A 12,958-nucleotide genomic window follows, 5' to 3' on the forward strand; every position below is an offset into this window, starting at 1 on the left:
TCTGAGTATATTAGCATTAGTACAGGCACATGATGCAAGAAAGCAACGTTTTGCAGCATCAGCCAAAAAAAAAAAAAAAAAGCCTCCATTTCACACCTCTGTTCTTTCCAAATACCTGTCCAGCTCAGACTTAAATTTATTTAGGCTATCAACTTCCACAACAAAGGTTGGAAGTCTGTTCCAACAACCAACTGCCCACTGGCTAAAGGCAAACTTCTGCACATCTATCCTACATGTCTTTCCTCAATTTCAATTTATGCCCTCTCAGGTGATTATTCTGAGCAAGAGGAAGAATCCCATCAGCATTGAGCATGCTCAAACCATTTAAGGCTTTATACACCTCAATCAGATCACCTCGCAGGTGCCTAGTCTCCAAACACTGTAATTTGCAAAACTTAAGCCTTTCTTCATAAGAGCAAGCCTTTGTTCCATTCACTATTCTTGTTGACTTTCTCTGTACTTGTTCCAACAGCTCTACATCCTTCTTAAAATGAGGCCTCCAAACCTGTATACAGTAATCGACGTGTGACCTGACCATTGCTTTATACAAGGGGATAATCACTTCCTTGTCCCTGATAGAAAAATTCTTGTATATCATTGACAATACACAATGAGCTACTCTTGCAGACCATCTGCACTGCTCAGAAAACTTCATATCTGCCTGCACAATTAACCCCCAGGTCCTTTTTGTTCTCTACCACTGTCAGTGTAGTACCACAGAGTTGATCCGTCACTCTGGGGTTACTGCTTCCCATATATAGTACTTTACATTTGACTTTTTTTTTTTTTTTTTTTTTTTTTGATAGTTGTTGGCGCATCGGCCTCTGTGGCCATATTGCACCTCCCAAGGTTTTTGCAGTACTTTGATCCAAGCCCGAGGCGGGAATCGAACCCGCGACCTTTGGGTTGCCGGGCAGGTACTTTACCCACTCGGCTAGCCCGGTCGGCCTTTACATTTGTCAATGTTAAACTTCATTTGCCACCACTCAGCCCATCTGCTCAACTTTTCTAGATCCTGTTGCAGGAGCATACTGTCATTAGTGTCCTTAACAACCCTGCCAACCTTCGTATTGTCTGCAGATTTGGACATTAAGCTTGACAAACTATCATCAATATCATTTATAAATACAGAAAACCACAATGGACCCAACACTGAACCCTGAGGGACTGCACTAATAAGATTAGTCCATGATGAGCAGTGTCCATTGAATACCACTCTGTCTTCTCCCACTCAACCATCCCTTTATCCATAGCAGGAATTTGCCTCCAATGCCACACTGCTCCAATTTGTTCAGCAGTTTTCCATGTGCAACAGTATCAAAAGCCTTTCTAAGATCCAAATATATGATATCAAAGTTATTCCTTGCATCCAGTTCCTTTGTGACCACATCATAGTATCCAATCAAATTGGTCAGGCAAGACTTTCCCTTAAAAAAAAAAAACCATGCTGTGTCCAAGCTATAAATGAAGTCTTGTCTAGATGATCCTGCAGTGCTTCTTTAACCAGTGCCTCCATTAATTTCCTTTGAACAGAAGTTAAACTAGCAAGTCTATAATTACTTGTGTCACCCTTTGATACTCCTTTGTGAAATAGGGTCACATTTGCACATCTCCAGTCCATGGGTACCACCCATGTGTCCAAAGAACCTCTCAAAGTTATGGCTAAGGGTTTGCTTACTTGCTTTGCTGCCTCCTTTAATATAGCTGGATAGATCCCATCCACCCCTGGTGCCTTTCTTGTGTTTATCTTCAACAATTTCTCCTCCACTTTCCTTTCAGTTATTACAAAATCATCTAGCTCACTGCCAGAGTTTAACTCACCTCTAGCATTCCCCTCCCTGAATAACTTCTCATGAGTGAATGTGGATGCAAAATACTGATTTAGTTTGTTAGCCACCTGAGCAGTATCATCAACAGTTGAACCATCAATATCCAGTGGAGAAATCTGATTCATCCCTTTCCTTCTAGAGTTTACATAGATAAAGAACTCTTTGTTGTTTTTCTTTGCATCATTTGCCAAAGATTTCTCATAATCTGCCTTTGCCTGCCTAATCTTTTTTGAGATTTGGTTACAGACCAGCTTATATCTATCATAGGCTTCAAGTCACCCATTCATTTATGTATCCCATGCATTTTTTTTTTTTTCTGCCATATATGTCATTAGTTCATCTGACAACCATTTAGGTCTAAACCTTCAACAATATTTCTTAGTTGGTATGTAAAGCCTAGTAGTAGCCAACATAAGTTCTTTGAATGCTTCCCATTTTGAATTTGCTGTTGGTAACATCATCAGTTGGTCCCACCATATAGAATTTAAATACTGTCTCAGACCACCATAGTCACTTTTACACAAGCAAAAACCCTTCCCTTTATCCTTGATGGTAGTTACCTCTGAGTAAAACCCACTTCAGCACACTGTGATCACTGCCACCCAGTGGTTCCTTTATCTGCAGATTCTAAATGCATGAAGAATCACTACTGATAATCAGATCAAGATTATTACTCCGACTAGTTGCCTCCCGAACATGCTGATGTAGAAAACAATCATCCAATAAATCCACAAAAGCCTTGCTAGTGTATGAGTGACTAACCCACAAATTTCAGTCAATATCTGGGAAGTTAAAGTCTCCCCCTTATAAGACTCTCTGATTTTCTGGTCCACTCTATTTCCCTGTACAGTTCCTTATTATACTCATCAGAGTCATTAGGCCTTTAACACACTCCTACTCTCAATATTGATCTCTCAGTGCTTATGTCACACCAAACTGACTCGACACTGCACTGTCCAGCGATGTCGACTGGCTTCACTTCCTTGGATTTTATGTGTTTCTTAATAGCATAACCCCTCTTCCATTCTTATCCTGTCTATCCTTCCTGTACACATTGTACTCCCCAAATTTCAGTTCTGCCTTCCTTATATCTGTGTGATACCACGTTTCTGATATCCCAACGATATCTGCCTTTGATGTTTTGAACAATACCTCAAATTCATCAACTTTATTTACCTAACTCCTAGCATTGGTGTACATGCAAGTATACATGCACCTGTTACTATTCTTAGCTACCCTAACACAACCCATGTGTTTACTTGTACCGCAATGACTTCCAGCAGTCTCTGAAATACCCTGCATCTTGTTTTCCAGGCTGCTGCTCATTCCAATAGAAGCAGTGCAAGAATCACTTTCACCTCTGCCAGTGGCTACTGTTAATCTATTAGTCCTTGTATCCCTCCAAACTAACAGTTTTCCAACCCACCTAACACAGCCTCGATAGCATGAGCAAATATTCTTGCACCCATTTTATTTAAGTGTATCCCATCCCTTTAGAAGCAGTCTCTCCTGTTAACAAGTACAGACCAGGCTAAAAAAATTCTACCCTTGAGCCTTGCACAATCTTTCCAGGGCCCAATTGACCGACAATGCTCTCATCATATTTTTGTACCCTTAAAAGATAATATCCACTCTACAACGTCATCAACCTTTGCGTCTGGCAGACATATCCTAGTCCTGTTCCACTTATCCTTTTCACATAGCATGTTCCCTGTTTCCCCTGACAATAGAGTCACCAACAGCTACTAGTTTCTCTAAGAACAGCGCATTCTTAGAACAGCCATTGTTTTACGTGATGATGAAGTGCAAGCTCTGGCGTTGATATGAGCAGCTGAGAGCTTGATGGGCCCTCAATTTACATCCTTCGAGGGCATCCATCCTGTCCTTCAAGCTCTAATATAGGCCCACAACAACGCTGAGTTGTCGGCTGATTTCCTCACACTCCTTACATCGCGTATACACAAAGACATCCCCCCCCCCACGACAATATCATGTCCTGTACCTGGTTGTTCCACAAACATCAAGTAAGCAGTGCATTTTAAAAGGCCGTGATTCAGAGGGAAACTGCTCTCTTCAGTTCTCCCCTGAGCCACAGCACTCCATTTAGCTTGAGCCTTTTGCTTTGCTGCTCTGGTCTGAGTCATGATTTCAATTCAATTTCAATAAAATTTCAATTTCAGTACAAAATTATAACCCTAAACTTGTATCCCAACTCAGTTGTAACAGTGTGTATATATATATATATATATATATATATATATATATATATATATATATATTTTTTTTTTTCAGTATCGAGTATTATCTTCCAGTTTTGTTATTAACTTCCGTATCAATTATGAATTAATTATGTTATGTTTGTAAAATCTAAGTCGTTATGTGTATTTAGTTAAAAAGTACAATTTAATTGACAATGAAGTTTATCAAGATTAATAAATTTTATTGATTAATTGATAATATTATATACTATACTAAGCTAACGCTATCTAGTTCGCGATATAACGTTGTACTGTATAACAATGGAGGCAAGTTACGAACAGTAAATCTACGGACACTTAAGTGTTAATTAACTTCCAAAATATCGCTGTCTCAATTCAGAATAAACCAAGGATCTTAACTAGGTCTATAAGCTACATATAGAAAATAATTTAATATAACAATTAGTCAATAAAGCGGCTAAATATAGCTAAAAAATTCCCGTTCGCCGGCTCTGCAAAATTTGTAAAACAAGTGGATTGGACTACCGATACTAAGTAATAACCTACAAATTCTCTATGTAAGTTAAAATTTAAACTAAGTATCGTAACTAGGAATATAAAACTATCTGGAAAATAATCTAATATGCCAATTTAAGTTAATAAAACAGAAAAACTTCCCTATTTTCTGCAGCCTTAAAAACTTCGCCTGACCGAGGCTACTCTCGTTCCCATATTCTTACCATGTATACGATATACCCAAAAAAATTCATTACTTCATACAGCATGTCCCCCCTCCCCTACTTTTTCTTACTATTGAATACACCACGAATTGTCAAACTGATAGAGTAAGCTTATCTGCGAAAAGATCTAAATCTCCCAAACAGTTCATAGTTCATTTCACAAATATACGTGGTCTCAATTTTAATCTCAGCGATATCCATTTCCACTTGTAGTCTGCCAAACCCCATGTACTTTTTCTGACAGAATCTCAGTTAGTGATTGATTCAAATACTGCTCATCTCACTTGCCCAAATTATTTGCAGTAGGAATCCTTTTGACTCAAAGGTGGTACTTGTACATATGTCCGTTCTGATATTCCCTGTGAGAGACTTGGTAATTTGGAATCTCCTCTTTCCGATCTTCTCTGGCTTAAAATCTCTCTACCTCATTCTGTCAAATTCATCTGTTGTGTTTACTGTTCTCCAAACTCCGCTAATCACTTGGAACTCTTTGATTTCCTCTCCCTGCAACTTGACTTTCTCCAATCCAACTCTTCTAACAGTGAGGTAATTTTCCTTGGTGATTTTATTGTTCACAACTCCAGCTGGCTTCCGTTTTCTAGTCACACCGACACAGCTAGTCGAGATGCTGAGGCTTTTGTAATTACTAATGACCTTGCACAGATTGTTCATTTACCTACAAGAAGACCGGACAATCCTAATCATGCAGCCAATATGCTTGATCTTTTTCTCACAAATAGCCCTTCTAAGTACACAGTCGAAGTGAGTGGTCCTTTAGGCACCTCAGATCACAACTTGGTGATTGTCTCTTCTCCAATGGAGCCTTTACTTCATGGCTATTCCCAATCTCTTGTTGTTTGGCATTACGAAAATGCAAAATGGGATGACATGACCTGCGAGATTTCTTTTCGCTGGTCGGATTACTGTTTCAAAACTTCTGATGTCAACATTTGCTCAGATTGTGTCAGTGAAATTATTCTTGTAGGAATGGAATCCTTTATCCTATACTCCACTTTAAAATCCCATCCTTTGTCTAAACTTTTGTTTTCCAATAAATGTGCTAAGACTGTTCAAGAGAAGAATGCTGTATATCGTAATTGGCTCGTTTCCAAGTCTTCAGTTTCATTTTCTGCCTATACCAAAGCTCGCAATAATTGTAAAGCAGTTATTAATCAGTCCGAACTAGATTTTCAACAATCTAAAAGTAGAAAACTTGCTTCTTGCCCTAATATTAGCCAAGCATTTTGGTGTCTTGCCAAAGCTATTGTCTGCGACTTTTGCCCATCTCTGCTCCCACATCTGTCAAAACCAGATGGTTCTGTTGTCAATTTGGCCAAGGATAAAGCTGACCTGCTAGCATCCCATTTTTCTTCCAACCAATGTATTAATGATCTTGGTAAAACACCTCCAACCATTCCCAATACTTTCCATTCAATGCCTCCTGCGCTCTTCCATCAAAAATGATGTCAGAAGGATTTTCACGAATTTTGATGCTAAAAAAGTTCCAGATTCTAATGGTATCTCTCCATTTGTTTTCAATTCCTGTGCTCCTGATCTGTCACCTTTTTTATTTTCTTATCCAAAGGTGTTTTTTCTTCCTCTCGGAAATTTGCTCATAAGTTGGTTGGTTGGTTGATCGGGGATTTATTTGGCACATCAGCATCTATGGCCATAGTGCATCAAATTTGATCATATCCAGCCAGTTCCTTAAAAGGGTGAAAAATCGCTCCCATCCAATTATTGTCCCATTACAATTACTTCTACACTTTCTAAAGTAATGGAGAAATCAATTAACTGCCAACTCTTAAACTACCAAGAAACCTTCCGTCTGATCAACTATCGCCATTATGGATTCCATCAGTGTCGATCCACTGGTGATATTTTGGCTTATGTTATCCATTTTTGGACAAATTCAATGGAAAAGTTTGGTGAAATGCAAGCAGTTTCTCTTGACATCTGAATGGCTTTCGATCGTGTTTGGCATAAAGGTCTTCTAAACATGCTTCCATCTTATGGTTTGCCAACTGTTTTTTGTAATTAGTTATCCAACTTTCTCTCTGATCGCTCACTGAGGGTGATGTTAGATGGCTCTCTGTCTTCTAACTTCTCCACTAATGCTGGTGTCCACCAAGGTTCAGCTCCTTCCCACACTCTTTTCCTCTTTTATATCTTGCATATAATGACCTTCTTCCATTGACTCCTGGAAATCCTATCCATAGTTTTGCTGATGATAGCACATTACATTCCACTTTCCATTTTGAGAAACCTTGCCCTGCTTAATCAGCTTCAACTTCTTGAATATCTGCTGCTAATTCCTTAAATGCTGATCTTCAGTGCGGTAAAGACAATTTAATTGATTTCAATCCTTCTAAAACTCAATCTTGTCTTATATCTTGCAAAAAGGATTCTTCTGCTCCTATGGTTATCTTTGGTGACACACTGATTTCTAGGCAAAATGATATCTCTCTTTTGGGGATTACCCAGACTTGTAATCTCTCTCTCTCTTGGCATAAGCACATTACAAATATTGCTTTCTCTGCATCTAAAAAACTTGGTTTTCTCTTTCGCTCTTGGCATTACTTTTCTTCCAGACAGATGTTCAGTCTGTACAATTTCGCCCTACCATAGAATATTGTTTCCACATCTGGTGTGGTGTCCCCAAAACCTCTCTCCGGCTTCTAGATTCCATCGAGAAGACGGCAGTTAAGTTAATTAATGATTCATCTCTAACAGAGTCTCTCCACTCGCTGTCTCATAGACGTAGTGTTTCTGCTGCATGCCTTTTCTACAGATATTTTCATGGGCACTATTCTGAATTGGCTTCTATAATTCCCGCTCTCTCTCTCTCTCTCAAAATAGTCCAAACATGTGCTGCCACTAGCAACATCCATTTACTCTCCAACTTCAAACTCATAGAACCAACTCTTCATCTTTCTCGTTTGTTCATTCATTCAACCGCAGCTTTCTGGAACAACCTTCCTTCATATGTATTTCCTGAAAATTAGTCTACAGAAGTTCAAGTCTAATGCCAGCAAATATCATCTTTCGTCTTCTCAACCTCCAATCCAAGCACAGTGCTAAGTACTTTAGTTTCTAATACCTCTCATGTTTGGGGTTTTCATAAAAAAAAAAAAAAAAAAGCATTCAGATTCCATTTTAAAGAAAAAATGCTACACTGTAGAAACAACTGTGCTCTTCTGACACAGGTTGTAATCTGTGTTTTACTTTTGAAATTAAATGTTATTTTTTATGGAGGCATGCATTATAAATCCATGGGAATATCAACAATCCACACACAGTCTGTGACATTTCATAGTAATGATGCGGAAAAATAACTAATTTTAATAATTATAAAACAGTGCCAACGGAATATAGATGCTATAATTTTGGTATTATTCAGAATTAACAAGAACAAAATATTCAAAAGGTCATTTGAAAAATTTATAATCATATTTTAAAGTATATTATTGAAACTTTGATATCAAAAGGCTATTACACAAAATTAAAGTTAGTATCATATGCCATGCCAGCTAAGAAAGCAAACAGCATGGCATCAGCAGGGATTATCCAGAAGGGCCCATGGGCCCCCCATGCCCATCAGTCTTGTCTGGTGATGGGAGCTGTAAGAAACTTGCAGTTTATTCTACTCACACATCTTTCATACTTTTTTTTTTTATATATTTTTAAAACCTTTTGTCCTTTTTATATATTTTATACTGTTTTTTTAAATCAAGCATGTATCATTCTCACTGACACCAGGCAGGGTATGTAATATAAAATTTTTATAAACAAACTCACACCACATAAGTAACCTATATTCTTAATAATAGAAGTAAAGAATTTATTAAGTGGCAGGTAAATTAGTTAAATATACAAGCATACCCTATGAGTCATGCAGCTTACTATATCTATTCAACTGCATGCAACTCTGGCTGCATGTCAACTCCAGTCCCACTGTCAATTCAGGTTAAGTCGGATCATGTAAGGCTCTAAGGAGCTGTCCATATATGGAAGGAGCAGTGCTATATATTTTTGTCAGTATGGTGGGGATCACTCATGGTGCTATTTCATACAGATTTTCTTTTAGCAATTTATCAAGGGATTCTTGGGTTGGCTGCTTTTAGAGAGTTCTGGAATTTACTCTGTTTGTGGTCTCTGAGTATTTGTGACTGGTACTGTTCTGATTGCTTGTTGCTGGACAGCTTTTCTGATTTGGACAATGGTGGGTCCCAACTGGGGCCCAACAGCTAAATGGCCAGGAGAAAAATGATACACAACACTATTTATAGCAGAGACAGCACTGAGTGAGTCAGTGTATATTAAAGCAGATGGAATTAGATGTTCAATAATGTGATCCAGAGCTAAGTTTATAGCATAAAGCTCAGCAGTGAAGATACTGCATTCTACTGGTAATGAGACAGAAGTGGTGAATGATGGGAATATTACTGCAGCACCTACTTGGATCTCAGTTTTTGATCCATCTGTATAGATTTCACAGGCCTGTGAATGAGAAAAAGAGTAAGCTGCATGTAATGGAGTGATATTAGGGGGAGATAAGGTGTTCTTTTCCCACTGTTGAAAATAGTCATCATATATTGCAGAGATATTTGTCCAAGGTGGATCTGGTGGTGTCATGTCCTGAAATATATTACCGATTTCTAAATTGCATGGTTGAGTTCCTTAAATCTAAGTGAAGCAGGTCGGTTTTCATATGGTTTACTATTGTAAAATGACTCCCATTCAGTTTTGTATAGACATCTCCAACTAGGGTAAGAGGGGAGACTGCGGATTTTTGTGTCATACAGCAGAAGTAATGTTTTTCTGCGAAGATGTAAGGGAGGTTTGTGGGCTTCGATGCAAAGACTCTGAACTGAGGAGGTTCTGAAAGCCCCTAGAGCAACTCTCAGAGCAATGTCCTAGATGGTGTTTAATTGCTCTAAAGTACTTTTTCTAGCGGAGTCATACATTGGAGAACCATAGTCCAAGCAAGACCTGATGACAGCTCTATAAAGATGGATAAGGGTATGATGATCAATGCCCCATCACGAGGATGACACACACCGGATGATATTCAACTTCATCAAACAGATAGTTCTAAGATAGGCTACATGTGCTTGAAAGTTCACTGTCCTATCTAATATCAAGCCAAAAAATCAGACAGTGTGAGCAAGAGGGACTGGCACGTTATTTATCTTTAGCTCTGGATCAGGATGATGTGACCAAAGTTTGCAGAAATGAGTGGTAGGAGATTTCTGTTCAGAGAGATGGTATCAATTGCGTCAAGTCCAGGATTGAATTCTGGTTATAGAAATTTGTAGCTGTCTTTTAATAGTAATCATATTTTGTGATTGGCAGGATATGGTTACATGTATACTTATTGTTGACCCTAATTGCAAATAGGGTTGGACTCAATATGGAACCCTGTTGGACACCCTCTTCTTGAATGCGAGATGTTTTGATATCAGATTTGAAATGCGTGTAATTTCAAAAAGTTCTGAATTATTAAATCAGTCCTAATTTAATAATTCAAAATGCATATCATCAATGATACCATGATGCCATGTGGTGTCAAATGCTTTATGAATATCCAGGTTGATCATCACTACATGTTGTCTCCTGATGAAGGCTTTAGGAATGTTAGATTAAATTGCCACAGGAACTAATTATTGTCGGTGACTCTATTGTCAGAGAAATGGGAAACATATTGTGCAAAAAGGATAGGTGGAACAGGACGAGGGTATGTCTGCCAGGAACAAAGGTTGATGATGTTGTACAGAAGATATCATCTTTTAAGGGCACAAAAGGTGATATTGTTGTACACGTTGGCACAATGATATTAAGAGTAGAAGACCAGCAAAATTACTTAATAAATACAGGTCAATGTTGGAAAAGAGCCGTGAGTTAGAGCTGAATTTGAAAGTGTCTGCAATTCTGCCGACACAATAGGAGGGAGTATATGATGGGAGCCTTGTCGATCAATTTGGTCCTGGAGAGACTGTGCAAGACTCAATTTTGCTCGGCCTGGTCTGTGCTTGTTAACAGGAGAGACTGTTTCTACAGGGATGGGATACACTTAAATAGAAAGGGTGCAAGCATATTTGCTGATGCTATTGAGGCAGTGTTAGGTGGGTAGGAAAACTGCTAGCTTGATGGGATACATGGACTAACAGATTAACAGCAGCTACTGGCAGAGGGGAAAGTGATTCTTGCACTGCTTCTATTGGAATGAGCAGCAGCAGCCTGGAAAACAAGGTGCAAGGAATTTCAGAGACTGATGAGAATCATTGCGAAACAAGTAAATACATGGGCTGTGTTAGGATAGCTAAGAATAGGAACAGGTGCATGTAAACTTGTGTATACACCAATGCTAGGAGTTTGCTAAATAAGTTTGATGAATTTGAGCTGTTCGTCAAAATATCAAAGGGAGATATTGTTGGGATATCACAGATATAACGAATGCATAAATACAATTTTGGGAGTACCATTTGGAATTTTGGGGGGTACAATGTTAATTGGATGCATTTCCATAGATAAAATCTAAGGAAATGCATCCATTTGACATGGGTGGACAGTGCAATGTTGAATAGGCTTGGTGTGACTGGGAAAGCAAAATTGATAGTAGGAGTGTCTTATGGGCATAATGACTCTGATGAGTAAAATAAAAAACTGTACAGAGAAATAGAGTGGGCCAGTAAATCAGGGTGTCATATAATGGGGGATTTTAATTTCCCAGATACTGACTGCAATTTGTGGGTTGGTCACGGACACACAAGCAAGGCTTCTGTGGATTTATTGGATGATTGTTTTCTACAGCAGCAAGTTCAGGAGGCAACTAGAGGGAGTAATACTCTGGATCTGATTATCAGTAGTAATTCTTCATGCATTAAGAATCTGCAGATAAAGGAACCACTAGGTGGCAGTGATCACAATGTGCTGAAGTGGGATTTACTCAAAGATGTAACTACTATCAGGGGTTGTTTGTTTCGGGATTTATTGGGCGCATCGGCAACTATGACCATAGTGCGCCAGCTATCAGGGGTAAAGGGAAGGGTTTTTGCTTTCGTAAAGGTGACTATGGTGGTCTGAGACAGTATTTAAATTCTATAGTGTGGGACCAACTGATGATGTAATCACAGCAAATTCAAAATGGAAAGCATTCAAAGAATTAATCTTGAAAGCTACTAGGCTTTTCATACCAACTAAGAAATATTGTTCAAGGTTTGGCCTAAATGGATGTCAGATGAACTAATAAGACATGTGGCAGAGAAGAAAAATGCATGGGATACATATAAATAAACAGGTGACATGGAAGCCTATGATAGATATAAGCTGGTCTTTAACCAAGTTATAAAGGAGGTTAGGCAGGCAAAGGGAGATTGTGAGAAACCTTTGGCATAGAATACAAAGAAAAACAGCAAAGAGTTCTTTACTTATATAAAGTCTAGAAGGAAAGGGATGAATCAGATTGGTCCACTTGATATTGATTGTTCAACTGTTGATGATCCTGCTCAGATAGTTAACAAACTAAATGAGTATTTTGCATCTACATTCAAATATGAGGAGTTATTCAGGGAGGGGAATGCCAGAAGTGAATTAAACTCTGGCAGTGAGCCAGATGATTTTGTAGTAACTGAGAGCAAAGTGGAGGAGAAATTGTTGTAGATAATAAAACAAGGAAGACACCTGGGATGGATGGGATCTACACAATTATATTAAAGGAGGAAGCAAGGGAAGTATGCAAACTCCAGGGGCTCACATCTGGTGAGTATTGGCTTGGCACACCCAGGTTCCTGAGCTGGATATCATTATTCTTCTCTTTTTGGTAATTCCCTTCTACATTTACTTCTCTCTCTCTCTCTCTCTCTCTCTCTCTCTCTCTCTCTCTCTCTCTCTCTCTCTCTCTCTCTCTCTCTCTCTCTCTCTCTCTCTCCCCCTCCCTCCCTCCCTCCCTCCCTCGAGGTAACTTGGGAATTTTTTTTGGCTGATGCAGCATAAGCCTAAGGCTTCCTTGCACCATGTGGCTAAGTAGTAATAATAATTATGATAGCTTCCTTGAACTCAGGAGAGGTACCCATGGACTGGAGATGTGGAAATGTGACCCCAATTCACAAAGGAGGATCAAAGGGTGATACAAGTAATTACAGACCTGTTAGTTTAACTTCACTTCCAGGGAAATTAATGGAGGTACTGG

General features: G+C 38.8%; 1 protein-coding gene across 4 annotated transcripts in view; it reads right to left on the reverse strand.

Annotated features, from left to right (window-relative positions):
* Window positions 1-12,958, reverse strand: part of LOC150087135 (MPN domain-containing protein) — a 357,845-nt gene that overhangs the window by 117,913 nt on the left and 226,974 nt on the right. The window lies entirely within an intron of this gene.

The sequence above is a fragment of the Mastigoproctus giganteus genome, chromosome 4 (assembly GCF_048544385.1).
Source record: "Mastigoproctus giganteus isolate SK-2022 chromosome 4, ASM4854438v1, whole genome shotgun sequence".
In the NCBI taxonomy this organism is placed as follows: domain Eukaryota; kingdom Metazoa; phylum Arthropoda; class Arachnida; order Uropygi; family Thelyphonidae; genus Mastigoproctus; species Mastigoproctus giganteus.